Below are 18,227 nucleotides of genomic sequence, written 5' to 3'. Positions count from 1 at the left end.
GGGCAACTAAAATGATTAGGGGTTTAGAATGGGTTCCATATGAGGAAAAATTGAAGAGGCTAGGACTTTTCAGCTTGGAAAAAAGGAGACTAAGTGGGGATGTGATAGAGGTATATAAAATCATGAGTGGTGTGGAAAAAGTGAATAAAGAAAAGTTATTTACTTGTTCCTATATTATAAGAACTAGGGGCCACCAAACAAAATTAATGGGCATCAGATTTAAAACAAAATAGGAAGTTATTCACACAGAGCACAGTCAACCTGTTGAACTCCTTGCCTGAGGAGGTTGTGAAGACTAGGACTATAACAGGGTTTAAAGGAGAACTAGATAAATTCATTGTGGTTAAGTCCATTAATGAGTATTAGCCAGAATGGGTAAGGAATGGTGTCCCTAGCCCAGGGGTCGGCAACCTTTCAGAAGCCGTGTGCCAAGTCTTCATTTATTCACTCTAATTTAAGATTTCGTGTGCCGGTAATACATTTTAACATTTTTTAGAAGGTCTCTCTCTCTCTCTAAGTCTATATATTATATAACTAAACTAGTGTTGTATTGTAAAATAAACAGGGTTTTCAAAATGTTTAAGAAGCTTCATTTAAAATAAAATTAAAATGTTGATCTTACGCTGCCGGCCCGCTCAGCCCGCTGCTGGTCTGGGGTTCTGTTCACCTAGGACTACTAGCCATCAGGAATAGTATCCCCGATAATATCACGGCTAACCTGGTGGCTGAACTTTGTGACTTTGTCCTCACCCACAACTATTTCACATTTGGGACAATATATACCTTCAGTCAGTGCACTGCTTGAGTACTGGGCATGGCCCCAGTATATGCCAAGCATCTTCTATGGCTGGACATTAGAACGCTCCTTAGTCTCGTTCCTAATGCCCCTACTCTGTTGCGCTTACATTGATGACATTTTCATCCTGGATTCATAGAAAAAGGCAGCCACTCCTTGAGAATTTCACATATTTTTAACAATTTCCATCCCAATTCCAACCAGCTAGACCAATCCCGAAAGAAGCGGTCCATTCCTAGAACTTACTATGCTAATAAGCAATGCCACATAAACACTTAATCCTATACCAGAAACTACGCCTTAAGCTACTACTTACATGCTCCAGCTTCATCCAGGAAACAACAATAGATCCATCTATTACCAGCCAAGCTCTAAGATACAACTGTACTATGCTCAATCACTCAGACAGAAGATAACACATACAAGTCTCTATCAAGGCATTCTTAAACTAAATACCCCATCCTGTGAAGTGAAAAACAGCTGACAGAGAGCAGAAGAGTCCCGAAGCCACCTATACAGGAAGGCCCAACAAAGAAACAAACAGAACACCATAGCCATTCATCTACAGCCCAAACTAAAACTCTCCAGTGCATCATCAGAGTCTACACCTATCCTTCAAGTATCCCTTCACTCTCAAGATCTTGGAGACAGGCAGGTCTCATTAAAGCCGCTCCCAACCTTTGAAGCAAGTACATGAGAATCCAGCACACCATTACAACATAAACACTAACTCTAGGAACTTATTTGCTACACAAGCCTGATGCGCTCTGTCATGTAATCGATTCAAGCGACATCATCATAGACCTAATCAATACCACGCCATCAGCTGCGGTCAGCTGAACTCTACACATGAATATATGCGCATCATTTGCACGCTGCCCTCTTGCTATGTTACATTGACCATAATCGGATAGTCTCTATTGCAAAAGAATAAAATTGGTCACAAATCTGAACATTCAGGAATCTAACATTCAAAACCAGTGGGAGACAACTATCAACCTCTCTAACCATTCACTGACAGACTTGATAGGTCGGCAGTTTTTGCAACAAAAACAATAAAACTTCGAAAACAACTCCAAAGGAGACGGCTGAAACTCAGAATTAATATGCAATTAGATACCATTAATCAGGCCTAAACAGAGACTGGCATTGGTTGGGTCATTACACTAATTGAATCTATTTCTCTATGTTAAGTTTCCTCCAACCTTTAATTAGTTCATCTTAATGTATATTTCAAAAAAATTTCTCCTGCTGATGATAGCTCATCTCAATTGATTAGACTCTTCCTGTTGGTATGCATACTTCCACCTTTTCATGTTCTCTGTATGTATAAATATCTCCTGTCTGTGTCTTCCATTCTATGCATCCGAAGAAGCGAGCTGTGTAGCTCACGAAAGCTCATGCTGAAATAAATTTGTTAGTCTCTAAAGTGCCACAAGTACTCCTGTTCATTACAAACATTGAATCTATTTCCCCTTGTAAATATTCTCACACTTCTTATCAAACTGTCTGTACTGGGCTATCTTGATTATCACTTCAAAAGTTTTTTTTCCCCTTACTTAATTGGCCTCTTTGAGTTGGTAGGGCAACTCCCACCTTTTCATGCTCTCTGTATGTGTGGATATATATCTCCTCAACATATGTTCCATTCCATGCATCCAAAGAAGAGGCCTGTAGCCCACGAAAGCTTATGCTGAAATAAATTTCTTAGTCTCTAAGGTGCCACAAGTACTCATGTTCTTTTTATGAAATCATAAAGGACAGTCATAACAGCCTCAACAAAAATTAGCAATTTTCGGCTGCTCTAGTCAGTGTATATGTCTTAGGTTAGTGCTGTATCTTCATTTGGGCACCTCTGTGCAAGTGATCTCAGCATGACTATTATAAAATTTATTTCCCAAAAGGGAACCTCATATCACTGTTCACACCAAAACACTGAGGAATACTGAGCAAGAAGACTGATAGATGAATTTAAGTGCAGTCTGCAAAGAAAGAAGAAATAAGGTCAGGAAAACATGCATTAGGGATGGGAGCTGCCAAACTATTGTTCCTAGATGCCTCTAAACAGGTAAATGCAGAAGTTCAGCTCTTAGTTTCACAAGCTTGCAATGTATAAAGGTACTTACAGTACAATCCATCTGAAGACCTTCAAGTGCTTCAAAGGTATTAATAAATTAAGCATTAGCCCCACTGTGATGTAGGGACATGCAGATGGAGAAATTGAGGCAGAGAGGTTGCCCAAGGTCACACAACAAATCAATGGCAGAGACAAGCATATATAAGCCAGGTCCCCCACCTCCCAGTTTTGTGCTTTTGCTATGAAAACACACTTCTGTTAATAATACCACTGTACATGTTATAAAACCATTGCCCCATAGTTTTTTTAAAAATGAATTCACGTTTGGCTTTATTCTATCAGCACAAAATAAATCTAACTGCAACTCATGTTCCTGACAGGCTGCTTTTGTTACAGAAAGGACAATAAAAATGCAAGGTGGCTTGACATGCACAGCACAAACCAAACAAACATTAGTTGCAAGCTTAGGAATAGCTCTTAGGGGGGGATGTTATTTTTCTAAGGATAAACTTTTCACAATGTGGTGTTATCTTGTTATGGATAATTTCTGTCACCAAGTGCAATAGAAGCATTGTGAAAAATTGGTTTTTACTAGCACTCTGGGCTGCAACCAATATCAAATTGGTAACCAAAGTAATAACTGATCACGTCCAGACGCTTCTCACCCCATAGCAATGTGTAATGTATTTTGTGAAGTATACAAGGGAGAAAAAAATAAACTAACACGCCAAATGTCACATCAACTTTACCTACTGATTTTAAACTAGAACGTTCCTCCTCCAGAAGGAATGGGATTCTACGCTTCAGGAATTCAATAGGAAACAGTGTGGCACATTATTCAAACGGCTTTTATGGTTTCAAAAAGTATTACTATTCCAAATGAGGATCAGACCAATTTCGAAGAACATCCTTGCCAGAAGTTTTTAAAAGTAGCAACAGGGCAAACAGATTGAATACATTTCTTCACTGGAACTCACACAGCATAAAAACTTGGGTTTGGTTACTGACAAAATTATAACTTGTGTTACTTTTGCCAAAGAGACTTAGAAAAATTTGAAATATTAAAAGTAGCTCAGCTGAAGTCTCCTCTTCTGCTTCTAAAAGTCATTTTTAAATGTCTAAAAATATTGCACTGATCACAATCTGCCCTATAAACAGATTTTTGTTTAATCTGGGATTGTTTGAGCACCACCACCATCTAAATTCACAGCCAAGCAGCATAAATTTATGGAGTTTTTTTTGTTTTTCACATTTTCTGTTGTTGTGAAAATCAAGACCACAATTAAACATGAATTTTACTAGCATTTCTGAAAGGCAGAAGAATGTGTATTACTATTATTTCAACCACAGATACAGGGGTTTGTTGTTGCTCCTTTGTAAATATTAGTTTCTAAACTTGTAGCCACTGCTTCAAAAACGTACATCACTAAACATATCACGGAATAAAACAACATTCGTAGTCAGTGGAAAACATTCACCTTTCGATGACTTACCATAAAAATACTAAAGCACCTCTTCGGCTGGTCCGTTATGGGAATACAAAACTCCAGAAGGAAAGGTCGAACCACAAGTAAACAAACAAAACAGAAAAGAGAGCTGTGACTCGCAAAAGTATTTCCTTAAACAATATTTTCCTCTTGAACGGCAACCGAGCTAAGCTTCCAAACTCTGGCAGCTGTAGTTTAGCACGAGCAAATCCTCCCGAAGAGGCAGGTTTAAAAGCAAAGATATTGTCGAAGGCTGCTTAACGAAGTGTTAGAGAGCCACATCTGTGTGGTGTGTGCTGGGGCTCCAAACATACAAGCCAGCGGAAAGACAGGGGAAAAAACACTTCCTTACTCAGTGGGATACAAGCTTGTAATAGAAAATCGAAGCAACCCAGCATAGCCAGGAAACACTTCACAACTGTTCCCGCAGAAAAGGTACCGTCACTCCCCACAGAAGAAAACTGGCCTCTGAACACCGTCCTCCTGCCTTTTGCAGACCTGGTTTTGTTGCTCCTTCAAAGGCTAATTTACTTCATGCCTCGGATTCCTCATTCTGTCTCCCCTCCAGAGAGACAGCCCAGATGGGAAGAGCCTGCAGCTCAAGCGAGTGCAGTGCCCCATCGGGAAAGCTGATCCTGCTGATCTCATCACTAAGGGCTACTAATCCAATGACCAGGGAATTAAGAACAGATGGTGACGCCCCTTCCCCCAACATCAGCATTACCACACAGACGCCGAAACGCACACAAGCCGGAGCCTACCAACTGGGTAACAGAGCCCCCCCTTGCTATTGCACAAACTGCAATTCCTCGCACGCTTTCCTGTGCATCTCTGGCTAGAGCTCACCAAGAGCACTCTTAGTTCACTGAGCCAGCCCAGCATTGCATTATTTAACCCCTTGGGTCACAAAGGATACATGGGATCCTCATGTGCAACCAGTGGTGCTGGAATTAGGGGTGCTGTTGCACCCCCTATCTTTAAGTAGTAACAACCAGGGCTTAAATTCAGCCAGAACCCATGGGAATAGAGCACCCCAAAATATTTTCAAACAAACCTGTGGGCTGGGCCTCAGCCCCACAGGAGGCACTACACAGGGCTGAAGCTCTGAGCCCTAGCACACCTCCCTCCCCGACCTGCGAGGCGGAAGCCCTGAACCCCAGGGAACCCGCTCCCCCCTGGATGGGAGAGGGCTCCAGGAAATAATCATTACAAATTTAAGCCCTGGTAATAACAAACATCAAATAAATGTTTTCCACCTGCAGCAGCACTCCCACTATAAAAATTGTTCCAGTGCCCCTGTGTATAACTTCTCCTTTGGCACCTGAAGATTTCTGTTTGTTTAAACATACACACACAGCCTGCCTGTATCAGAACACATTGTTGATATGAACTTTAGAGGTCTGAGCGCCCCTTGCCAATGCTACCGCAAAAGTCAATGGAAGCTAAGGTTGCTCCAGTGCCTCTGAAAAATCACCCTACCAATGTTTTGGTGTGGTGTGTAAGAAAGAGTAGGAACAAGAGGGAAAGCTTGCAAATCTATCCATCCTTACACCCCACCCTCTTTGTAAGTGGCCTGATTAAGCCATGATCCTGGAAAGACAAAGTCACTTAGCTTTACTGGTAAGCAGTCCCATGAAAATCAAAAGGAATTATTCGCACGGGGTAAAGTTAAGTACATGTGCTATGTACACTTTTGTAGGATCGTGGCTTCAGGTTTTAAGCTGTTGAAAGAGAGACCGGTCTTTGCATAGGCCTATATAGCTCCCAGCACATTTTTTTATGCTAAATAAACAAACTCCTCCTAAAAGTGGCCCCAATCCTGCACTGTGATCTGTTCAAGCAAACTGTATCACTGACTTAGAATCCACTACTGTTCATGTGCAAATCACAGTGTGAGATCTGGGTCTTTCCCCCGCCCCCCAAACACTGTTTATATTAATTCCATTATTTAGTTAAAATGAAACCCAATGTTTTGTGATGCTAATAATGGCTTTAATTCAAAACCCCATTCAAGAATTTGCATATGTGCTTTTTTCTTCACAGTTGTGCTTGACTAGCAAGTTGAAACCTTTTCTTTCAGATGCGGACTTCACTACTATTATCCAGACATTTGTCACCTCAAGACCAGGTGATGGACTAAGGAACCCTCAGATACAGGAAAAAAAAAGTCTTTGAAATAATACACATCTTAACGTTTCAAAGAATTCTTCCCTGTGTGCCGGGACAATAGAAATTCAAAGGGGTCAGGACATATGGTCTTTTTGTGGATTTTGCTGTATTCCCTTGGATCTAAGCTTCCTTTTTCTTTTCTTTTCTTTCTCTTTTTTTAAAGTGACATTCTTAACCCTACTGGTGGTGACAGCCTTCCCAATGTAAACTAATGCATTTTTTTCTACTGGAATCTCCAGTCAATCTGAAACAAAAGCAGTAAGAAGTGTGAATTTTCACTTTCATCTGAACCGAGTGTTAAACTTTAAAGCCTAGACTGGACCACTTAACTACCAAACTACTCCTCTGAAAGGATGTTTCAGGGCAGCAGGGGTGCAAATTCTGCACATGCAAACAGTTGAATATTCTGCTGATTGAAGAGCTTGCTACTCTCTTTAAAAATCAGTGTTCATGTTGTAAACTTCACTTTGTCAGTTATAAAATCATTTGGGTTAGTAATTTGACTTGCATGAATGTGAGTTTTCCATAACATTTTGTCCAGTTGCATTTAAGGCTGTTCCATTTTAAATAAACGGATATTTTAAAATAACTCTCCCAGTGTGTTTTGCAGTGATACCAGATCAGCCACACCATCACCGGTTCATTCACCTGCACATCCACCAATGTAATATATGCTATCATATGCCAGCAATGCCCCTCTGCTATGTACATCGGCCAAACTGGACAGTCACTACGGAAAAGGATAAATGGACACAAATCAGATATCAGGAATGGCAATATACAAAAACCTGTAGGAGAGCACTTCAACCTCCCTGGCCACACTATAGCAGACCTTAAGGTGGCCATCCTGCAGCAAAAAATCTTCAGGACCAGACTTCAAAGAGAAACTGCTGAGCTTCAGTTCATCTGCAAATTTGACACCATCAGCTCAGGATTAAACAAAGACTGTGAATGGCTTGCCAACTACAAAACCAGTTTCTCCTCCCTTAGTTTTCACACCTCAGCTGCTAGAAGAGGGCCTCATCCTCCCTGATTGAACTAACCTCGTTATCTCTAGCCTGCTTCTTGCTTGCATACATATACCTGCCCCTGGAAATTTCCACTACATTCATCTGACGAAGTGGGTATTCACCCACGAAAACTCATGCTCCAAAACGTCTGCTAGTCTATAAGGTGCCACTTTGCTGTATTTAGGAAAGTAGCGATAAATGATAGAAAACAAACCTCAACACTCAAAATTGTAGAGACTGGAGGGGTACCTTTCTTATTTATGTCAGCTGGTGTTTGATAGATTTCACTGGGACATTCCTAGCACCAGTATTAGTAAAAAATTAGTGAAAGTCCATGTTGTGGGAAGGGTGTGACAATTCAGCCAGTAATCTACCATTTACGTAGTCTCTATCATACAACCAATTAAATGATTACATGAAAATTAGCTGTATAGTAAGGGTGGTAATTGGTTGAGTCACCTCTCATAATACAATGGCATTGACATGTACATTGTTGTCACACAGGTATAATTCATTAAGTGAAAATGGCTGAGAACTTAAAACTTGGACAGTGACAGACTGCAGACCCCAGCAATGACTGAACCTGGGGATATTCTGCACAAAAAGATCTCTCACCCTTGCTTGTAGCTGTTTCCGTCGCTTCACACGGACTCAGACATTCTAGGCTTCAGAGTAACACACAGTGACAATCCAGAAATCTTATTCTGGAGATGATTTACACCATAAACGGGGGAATTGTGAAACAGTTGCAATGTACTCTGTGGGATAGAGGAACAGCCTTGGAACCAATGTTCTGGAACTCCCACAAAAGTTTTTTAAAAAGCGTACAGTGAGAGTTATACTAAGCTGTATCTCCCCCTCTTCCAAAATCTCTCTTTCCACCACTTAGGTAACCACTAGAGATGAAGGAAACAGAAAATATAAAAACCAATCAGAAATTTAACTTTCTTCAAGGTTTGAAAAAGTTTGGGTAAATAATTCCATTGCTTCCCACTCTAAAACCAGCAACAGGCCTTTGCGAGGCATGCTACTACCCTGAGATGAAGGTTTTCTGGCCCAGATCCTCAAAGGTATTTAGGCTCCTAAATTCCATTGAAATCAAAGCAAGGTAGTAGCCTAAATACCTCTGAGAATCTGTCTCTCTTGATCTCTACTGGTAGGCCAGTCACTGTATTCAAATTTAACTTCTCTAGTTTGAGAAGAAAATACATTCTGTGCTCCATCCTTTCCTCTTCTCAGCCTTAAACTGGGCGGGCTGTTATTTTTCTGAGGATAAGCCCTTTCACAATCAGTATTATCTTGTAGGATAGATTTGTTACCTGTTCTCTTAGATCATATGTTCTTCCATGCAGAGACCATGTCTACTACTACATTTGTAATGTGACTAAAACAATGGACCCCGGATCCTAATTAAGAATTGTAGGTTCTATTATAAAAAAAAAAAAAAAAAAAAATCTGCAATGGAAGATTAAAGAGAAATTTTGCAACTCAACAACTTCTTCCCTTTTATCTTCCCAGATATTCTTGGGTACTTAGGCCTGAAACTCAAACAGCTGAAAGCAATCAGGGAGCAGGGAGATTTGGCCAATACAATGCACATGCAAAATGGAGTTTTACTTGAGTGTATAGAAAGTGGTGCTATTGCCTATACTGGTTGCTGAGGACTGACACATACTGTTTGTATTTGGATAGAAATGATAGACCCTTTTGCCTAGGTCTCTGACTTGCGGGGGGAGGAGGTCATGTTTTAACTAAGAATTTTAAACAGGAATGTGCACCTTGTGTAGATATAGCAAGTTGTGTTTGGAAATGTGTTAGCTGGTCATGGTCAGTACAGGACAGTAACTGCGCACTAAAGCTGTGCAATTTCATTGCGCACACTCTCTATGTAGCATAATTCAACAGTGATTCAGCCTGTGGTAGAGATGTTTGGAACTGCACACCAAAAAAGCTCAAAAAACCCAAAGCTTTAAATAATTATTCACTGAGGTTGATCAGGAAATGATCCTGAGAATTTTTCCTCCCAGAATAAAGGTGTAATCGTGGCATCTAAAAAGGAAGGTTTAACAAAAATATACACTAGGAAATAGTAATTTTATTAGATGACCATATAGAAAATCTTTTCTATCTCCCAAATGAGACATCACTAAGGCCTGTCAAAATTGCAAGACAGCCATCTAAGAGAAATGAACGTTGGCAACTGCATTCAATGATGAGTAAATAAGCATGAGGAAATTATAATATATTGAAAGAAATACCTAATTGCAAAAGCCAATATAGATTAAACTTGACTGCTACTATAGAGAGGATAAGATGACACAGAACTTCAGCGACCTCCCCCTCACCCTATAACCATAAAGTTTGTTGAGATTCCTTGCTCGTGTGAAATTTGACACCCACCTCCCATCACTAAGTGTGTGGGTTTCATGTTGACAACATCATAAGACTCCATCAGGGCTTGAGAGTGGCCATTTCAAGTTCCTAGTTGAAAATAATCAGGACTACACTTAAGTACATGCATCAGGAGCCAGTGTGGTTCAGTGAAGGCACTGAATGGAAATGAGGAGCCTCAATACCTTGGAGGATCTGGGCCTAAATGACTTACCCACAGTCGCACAGAAGTTTGGGCCACAGCAGAGACTTGAAACGAGGTGTGAAGTGTGAAGCTAGTGGTGCCCTACCACTGGATCATCATCCTTCCTCTCATGGTTGCTCATTATACCTTTTAAGGCCCAGATCCTGCAAACACTTATGCAGGTCTTAAGATCAACGGGACTACTCACACTAGTCAAGTTAAGCGTGTGCACAACTATTTGCAAGTTCTTTTGTACATCTCATTTTACAGGTTATTTTAGCAAGATTTGGTCATCTAATAAAATCTTTGGTTTATACCCTCCTATACAATGAACCTCTCAATGAAAAATAATGAACAGCTTACCAAAGACATGATATTTTAAAAATTAAATACTTTACTGTAAAACTAAGAAGGGTAGTATTAAAAGAAGTCCCATTACACAGGGAGCCAGATCAGGAAGTTACACCACCCTCTCAAAAATCAGAATGCCTTTTTTTCAGCAAACTCTATTATACAAATACATTAACAATTAAATAATGAAAGTGGCCACCCTTCAAAAGTGCTATTTGCTGCACCTTTACCATTTTTTTAAAAAAAATATGGCATTTGCTATATTTTATACATAAAATGGAGAACAATCACATCAGTGCAGAAACCATTTTAGGCTGCAATTTTTAAAAATGATGGTAAATTTGGATATGGACCAAATTTGGCAATTTCATATACACTTTACTAAATGTGTTTTTTTTTTTAAACCATCCCTCATATAGCCGCACAACCATTCTTGTTTCTTGTAGCACCCATAAAGTATGAGGCAACTTCCAAACATACAAAGTAGCACAGCCCTAAGCTACGTTTACACTACGCAGCTTTTAGCGACATGGCTGCGCTACTACAGCCGTGCCACTAAAAGGTGCGCAGTGTAGCCACTGTTTGTCGGCAGGAGAGAGCTCTCCTGCCACCAAAATCTTCCACCCCCAATAAGCAGCATTAGCTTTGTCAGCAGGCAGAACTGTACACACCAGCACTTGTCCTTGACAAAATTTTGTCTTTTGGGAGGGTGTTTTTTTAACACCTCTGAATGACAAAAATTTTTGTCTTTCACTTGCCAGTGTAGAAAAAGCTCTAGTTTCCAAGCGTTTATGACCATACATAATAAAAGATATGTTGAGATGCATTTGATAAATTGAGCATTCTTGAAATTCAGGCACTCTAGGTTCAGATGGGAGAAAAACAGATGAAACAAAGTCACAAAGACCTGTAAAAATTTGTCAGATTTGATCCAAAACAAAATTCTATGCTCTTGCTTATCTCTAGTAATGACTAAATTCCAGATGACGAAGAGAAAAACCTTCCTTTATTTAGAAAGGAAATACGTATCTACAGGAACAGCTGTGTCACATTACTGTTAAATCTTGACCTGAAGGGACCACCTATAGCAGTGAATTCAGTCTCTGGTTGTTTGTTGCTGGTTCTCTGATCACCAACAAGGCTGCCTGAGGCTATGTCTACACTGGCAACTGAAAGACAAAACTTTTGCCTTTCAGAGGTGTTAACTTCCCCTCCCCCTACCCCCAAAAGACAAAAATTTTGCGACGACAAGCACTGGTGTGAACAGTGCATTGTCAGCAGGGGCACTTTCCTGCCAATAAAGCTAATCATGCTTGTTGGGGGTGGAAGTTTTTTGTCAGCAGGAGAGCTGACAAACAGTGGCTACACTGCATGACTTTTAGCAGCACTTCTGTGGGGACACAGCCATGTTGCTAAAAGCTGTGTAGTGTAGACAAAGCCTGAGTTGTGGGGGTTTTTAAATTAAATGAACTGCTACTAGGAACTGGACTGAGACCAACTGCTCATTTCACTGTGCAGAAGTTGTAACATTTTTGCTTCACTACCATATACCCCTGGATTCAATGCAAACCACTGCTATAAAGATGAAAGGCTGTATACACTGGTCCACGCTCCCCAGCCATCAAGACCACATAATTTAACCCTTATGTAAAGGGTATTCCACACTGCTTCTCAAAAGTGGGTATTGATATTGGGTCCCACAACTTTTGCATGACCAATCTGAGCTATTTTAAAGGAGACTGATTTTAAAAAGATAGGTGTTCAGTATTTTCTAAAAATAGGCCCCTTTAAGGGGTCTTAAATTGGGTACCCAAAATCATTAATCTCTTTTGAAAATCTTGGTTCCAAAGTCCAATACACAGTTCATATTCAATATCATAACCAATTATCCCTCCTATAGACACAGCCAGTTTCTCAGAATATCTGCATACAATAGCCATGAGTAAGAGAAAAAATGTCTTTTAGATCCTTTTGTATATCCCATCTTCATCAAAGTTCATGGTCTCACAGGTTATGTCAGTTTCAGCTATCAGAACTAAACTGATTTCTCTATGGATTTGGTATGCAAAATAGTGTCTTTTCTTCATGCAAAATGTAGTTGGAAATAGCAGCCAGGCCAACACATTATGGTCAACAGAAGAAAGTCATCTTGACTATTTTATTTAGATTTATACAAAATAAACAACTTTCAAATAAATATTTTAATTGACTGCTGCCCTATTCCATCAGTAAACAAAACAAATATGCCCCAGAAGACATAATCAGATAAAAATCCTTCCACAGCAGTAATGATACCTGCGAGAAAGCCTAATTCATGCTAAAAGGCCTATCCTAACTATTTTGGGTTCCGGAAGCCCTAGGGGCTCAATGCCAAAGCAAAAGACCCCCTCTCATGGAAAATTATCTGTTAGCAGCTCTTTCCTGTTTAAATGAGGGAGCTCTGCACAAATACCTCTGCTGACCTCAACTGCAGCAGTCTGGCATGGGGAGGTGGCCTTTCAAGTAAGTGTCTCCCAATTATTCAGATCTTTTTAAGGCACTACAGTGCCATGAATTCCACCTGGAAAAGTTAGACAGCTAATGTAGATCCTGGAGCTTTGGTATAATATGCTCTTGGCCAGGGACGGCTCTAGCTTTTGTGCTGCCCCAAGCACGGCAGGCAGACTGCCTTCGGCAGCGTACCTGCAGGAGGTCCTCGGTCCCACGGATTCAGCAGCATGCCTGTGGGAGGTCCACGGGTCCAGCGGTTTTGCCATACCCGCTGCTGAATCTGCGGGACCAGGGACCTCCCGCAGGCAAACCGCCAAAGGCTGCCTGACTGCTGCCCTCGCAGGGACTGGCAGGGTGCCCCCTCGCGGCTTGCCACCCCAGGCACATGCTTGGAACGCTGGTGCCTGGAGCCGCCGCTGCTCTTGGCTTGAAACTTCACTGATGCAGCAAGTAATCATTCTGTCCTAGCTTTCAGTGTGCATTACAGCAATCTGATCTCAAATTAACAAAGTCAAGGGTAACTATGACAAGATCAACCTCTGAGAAATGAAGTCAAATTCTTTTTACCAGGGGAAGATGGGTGTAAGTGCCTTTGACTAGTCCTGGAGCATCTAAGCCCAGCCCAGGATACAAAACATTAACTGGTGCAGTACACTGTGCACCCGTGTTACAAAAAATAGTTTCTCTCCTTCAGTTAGTGGAGTCAGAAAAATCCTCATCAACTCAACCAAGTGCTTCGCCCAACACATCAACATTATCTCGGCCTTATCTGGATTGACTCAAAACCAGCTACTTCGCATCCAAGCCTAAGATCATCTGGACATTCCACTACTCATGCCAAAACGTATGCAATAGAGACTTACAGCTGGGTATCATCAGCACACTGAGTAAGTCACAGCCCATTTCTCCTTTCTAAATAAACCTTCTACTGCTTCACATATTTATTGTGCCAGCGAGCTGACAAAACATACCCGTGTAGTCCCCTCATGAGTAAGGCTTTAGGATTGGAGTTAGTAACACGTTACTGTTATGGTGTCCACTTTTTAACATGGATACAATGACCCGAAACTCCTCAATCCCTTACACGGAGTCACATCTATGTTTAGAAATAGAGATTATAACGTATGCACACACAGACATACACCTTACTTGTCTTGTGCTTCAAACCAAGAACACTTCCATTTATACTGCCTCTGACAAATAATTTAGTCAGTTATTTAGCTATTATTGCAAATTCTGTCATGATACTCTGTTAATTTGGACAGAAGTGTCACCCAAATGTAAATACATTATCTGTTTAAGAAAATCTAGAGAATATATACACTACCACGCTTTATCTTATTAAATAGCTTAAGAGAATGTAACAGACTAGTTACAGGTTTTTGCTTCATCAGGGTCTCCTTAATGTACCCTAGCAGATAACTTCCATTATATTTCTAAATATAAGTGTCAAGCAGGTGGAAATAGAGATCCAAAATAATCATTTCTCCTTCAAGGTTTTCTTCCTTGCAAAACAGAATCTCTCTACTTAAAGATAACTCCAGATTAGTCCCTAGTTTTCTCAGGAAAAATCCGATCTTCTGCAAGACAGAGCTTTAATAATGCCAAGGACTAAAGATGTATTCATCCAGAAAAACAGACACACTATCACTGTCACTCAACGTGTTCCAGCTGTTCAACCTCACCAAAACATTAGATAGTCAATTAATATTGCAGTAATTTTATTATTTCAAGCTCTCATCTTCCATTATATTTTATAATATTCTCTCTCAATTACTACCTCTTTAACTAGAAGAACTCTGTTTACCATTTTAGCATTATATCTTGGAGAGTTGAGAAAATAACCCACATCAATACTTTATTCAGTATGTCTAGACTCTTTTGGTCCCAAAATATTTGTGAGCAGATTTTTTTTTTTTAATTCTTATTATTTAAACTCTGATTGATTGCCAGTATTTCAGACTGGAGTCTTAGGAGTCTCACTTAAACCACAGTTTACTGCTTCTGTTCCCTGACTGGAAGAGCGCACAAGGACTTTCAGCAAGAATATTTGCAATTGTAAATTCCTGTGAATATGCACCTTGCAACTTTGAAATTTGCCTCTTGATAGTGTTTTTCCAATACAACTACATCACTCAAATATTTGTCAGTAAAGAACATGGCCTAAGTGTTTTTATTGAAAAATGGGAACGTTTGCATTGTTTGCCACCTCTAGCTATAAATATTTGATTTTTATCCTAATAATTTTACATTTTTGCCTTCGATCTTCAGATTCTGCACTCCTTTGTTTTTCAGTGCACCCAGTAAATAGTTTTTAAGTAATGTTATCAATTCTTTAAATATTTCACCAAGGTTTGTAGTAATATGTATTTTTGCAATTTCGCCTCAGAGCCTGTTTGTTAAACTTGGAAATGTTCATTTACTTCAAAAGCCCAGTAAATACAGTTTATTTTCCATTACCCAATTTATGTATGATTCTTCTACAAAAGGCCTGTGGCTGCAGGCAACCATCTGGGGTCTGGACACACAAAAAGGCTGCTGTAAGGGTGCAAACACAAAAGCGCCTTGGGGATATAGAAGTGTGCACCATACAAAGACTCCCTATTATCTTTTGTTGTGTGGAGTTATTTTTTTTTTTTTAAGGGTGCCATGAGCATCTAACCAGAGAACTAAGCATCAAGGAGGCAGTCCTCAGATGGCAGACATCAGTTTCAGCCAGGACAGATGGTGAACAAAGGTGAAAAGCACACAATACACACAGGCCAATTTATACAAGAAAGCAATTCTACCCTTCAATTAAAATTCGTTACCATTCTTGTGACAACATATGTTTTGAAGTGAAATGTATCATTTTGTTTATGGAACTATCACAACTGCAGTTCCCATTTCCAGTAACCTACAGATTCTTCATTAATATTGTTTGTAAAATGTTACAGACTTTGACTCATTGGATAATGGACAGAGTCTACAGCAGGACCAGTAAGGTCTGATAAGAAGGAAAAATAAAAAAATATTGCTGTAGAGGAAGTGGTCTAGCATAATTGACTGCCAAAGTGAATATATCTTACTGACTTACCTAAAGAAACTCAAGATCTGTAAAGGCAGAGATAGATAACTAAATTAAACTGTTTAACTGGCATAAGAAAAAACAATTCCTATAAACATTTTTTATTCCTAAAATGTAATGACTGGTTTTAGTTAAAGTTTATTAAGAAATAGGTTGCCAGGGAAAGGTTTTTCTTACAGTAAAGTGTGTTCTGTCAGATGGCATCAAGTACACTGTAGAGAGTCAGTGAGAAATTAAAAAAAAAAAAGATAGAGAAATAAAACCCTGTACTCTCTCTCTCTCTCTTTTTTTTTTTTTTTTTTTTAAAGAAACCCTTCAGAAAATTGTGAGGGTCTGAAAATATATGTCAGATAACTTTTTGATTCACTTAAACACACTGAGTATGTACTAAATGTATAAGCAGTAAAGCACAATTACAATGTTTAGTGAAAAGCAACATGACTTCATTTGGAACATGAAAAATGAAAGCTCTCTAACCTTCACACTCATCCTGGTTATGGGAGGATGCAAAACCAAAAATCAAATGTCACATTTACTATGCCACAGTACGTGCTGTATCCATGGAAGAATTTTTTGTTGTTATTTGGTAGGGGAAGGAAAAGTGAGTGGAAGTCCTTGAAGCATGTACTGTTTTACAGAAAGTGTTACAAAAGAATAAGGTAATAAATGTAAGTGTTCTTAGCACTTTAGCCACACATCATCAATTTCTTAGTTTACATTTTTCCACTGTTCCAACATTTATATGTAGTGAAAGAGAATGGAAGACCTGTCTGGTTTTGTGGCACATAGCCCAAGCATGGACACATTCAGAATCTTTGGTAAGGTTGTCAGCTGTTCAATTTAGCCCTGTCTAGAAACTGATCTATGAATGAATACTGGCTGTTTACGGATTAGTCCATCTGCCCTCCCAGATGGGGAAAAAGCTGGTGTAATAGCAGCAGCTGTTCAGCCAAGGATAGCAGGCCACAGCGAAGTAAGCAGGAAGAGTAAAGAGAGCAGAGCTCATGCCCAGGATGTGTGTGAACTTTGAATGAGAACAAAAAGCAGAATAAGAAATACAACCCTGTGTTCATGTTGTCAGCACACTGAAGGCTATTTTGCAAGGAAGTTGTATGAATCAGAGATGAAAGCAGTTTTAGAGCATGTGTATTAATGTTTACTCATGCAGGAAGAGAGGAAACACTATATAGGACTACAGCATCGAACCCTTTGCTATACAGAGCTTGAGCTAAAGGGTCACAAAAACTTGATAGTCAAAATCTATATCATACTATATTTCCTTTCACACATGGCATCAGCTCTCAAACTGGATAGCATACCTCTGTGTGTAGCTAGATACCTCCTCACTAGTAACTCATCTTCTCCACCTTGGAGTCTTAAAGCCCAATTATAGAGTGGTGCTGTTTGTGTCACCACACTTAAGGGTCTACCAGAGTTTCCTGTAAATCAGCCTATGTTTCTTAGGAGTTCATAATTTTACCAACAATTTGCTCCTAAGACATCTCCTTGCCTATAAGAATTTAGCTGGGCTTTAGCTTCAGAGAAGCTTTACCAAAAATATAGGGCCCATCCAGTAAGCACTTAAGGACACTTAGTATACGCAAGAAAAAAATCAGGACCTTTACATGGTCGGGCCAAAGGCCCAGAACCTCCAAGGCACTTAGAAGACTAAACACTTTGGAGGCTCTGGGGCTAAATGATTAATTCTTCCTTAGAGAGACAAAGCGGGTGAGGTAGCTTTTATTGGACCAACTTCTGTTGGTGAAAGAGAAGCTTTTGAGCTAACACAGAGCTCTTTTTCAGTCTTAGAAACTCAAAGTGTCACTGCTAAACACAAGATTTGAACAGATTGTTTAAAATAAGTAGTTAACACATTTCAAGGGACCACTCAAGGTAAACACCCCTCTAGTCACAGGGAGGAAAGGATGGGGGGGAAGAGGAGAGTGGAAGCAAAGGGATGGGTTTCAGATTGTTGTAAAAAGCCATAAATCTAGTGTCTAAGCTCCCAGGATCATGGGCAACAGGTGAACAATCCACTTTGGAGATGCTAGTCTGCCGGCCCCGGCCTTGCCCCTTCCACCCAAGGCCCCACCCCCCTGCACGCTGGAGCCCCAAACCTTCCTCCTCCATAAAAGGAAAAGCCCTCCCCCAACCGGAAGAGCCCTGGCCCGCCAGCCCCAGCTGCTCCCCCCCCCCGCCCGCGTC

General features: G+C 40.1%; 1 protein-coding gene across 2 annotated transcripts in view; it reads right to left on the bottom strand.

Moving 5' to 3' along the window:
- The window catches only part of SPSB4 (splA/ryanodine receptor domain and SOCS box containing 4), a 212,697-nt gene that overhangs the window by 177,098 nt on the left and 17,372 nt on the right, over positions 1–18,227 (bottom strand). The window contains exon 1 of one of the 2 annotated variants that reach the window (XM_032771729.1): positions 4,367–5,092. The exons of the other annotated variant lie outside the window; for it this stretch is intronic. The gene's annotated coding sequence lies outside the window, so the exon portion shown is untranslated. Of the gene's footprint in view, positions 1–4,366; positions 5,093–18,227 lie in introns of those variants that run through there. 2 annotated transcript variants of the gene reach the window in all.

This window comes from Chelonoidis abingdonii, chromosome 8 (genome assembly GCF_003597395.2).
Source record: "Chelonoidis abingdonii isolate Lonesome George chromosome 8, CheloAbing_2.0, whole genome shotgun sequence".
NCBI lineage: Eukaryota > Metazoa > Chordata > Testudines > Testudinidae > Chelonoidis > Chelonoidis abingdonii.
The sequence above is the reverse complement of the archived record's forward strand: the minus strand, read 5'-3'. Positions and strand labels throughout refer to the sequence as shown.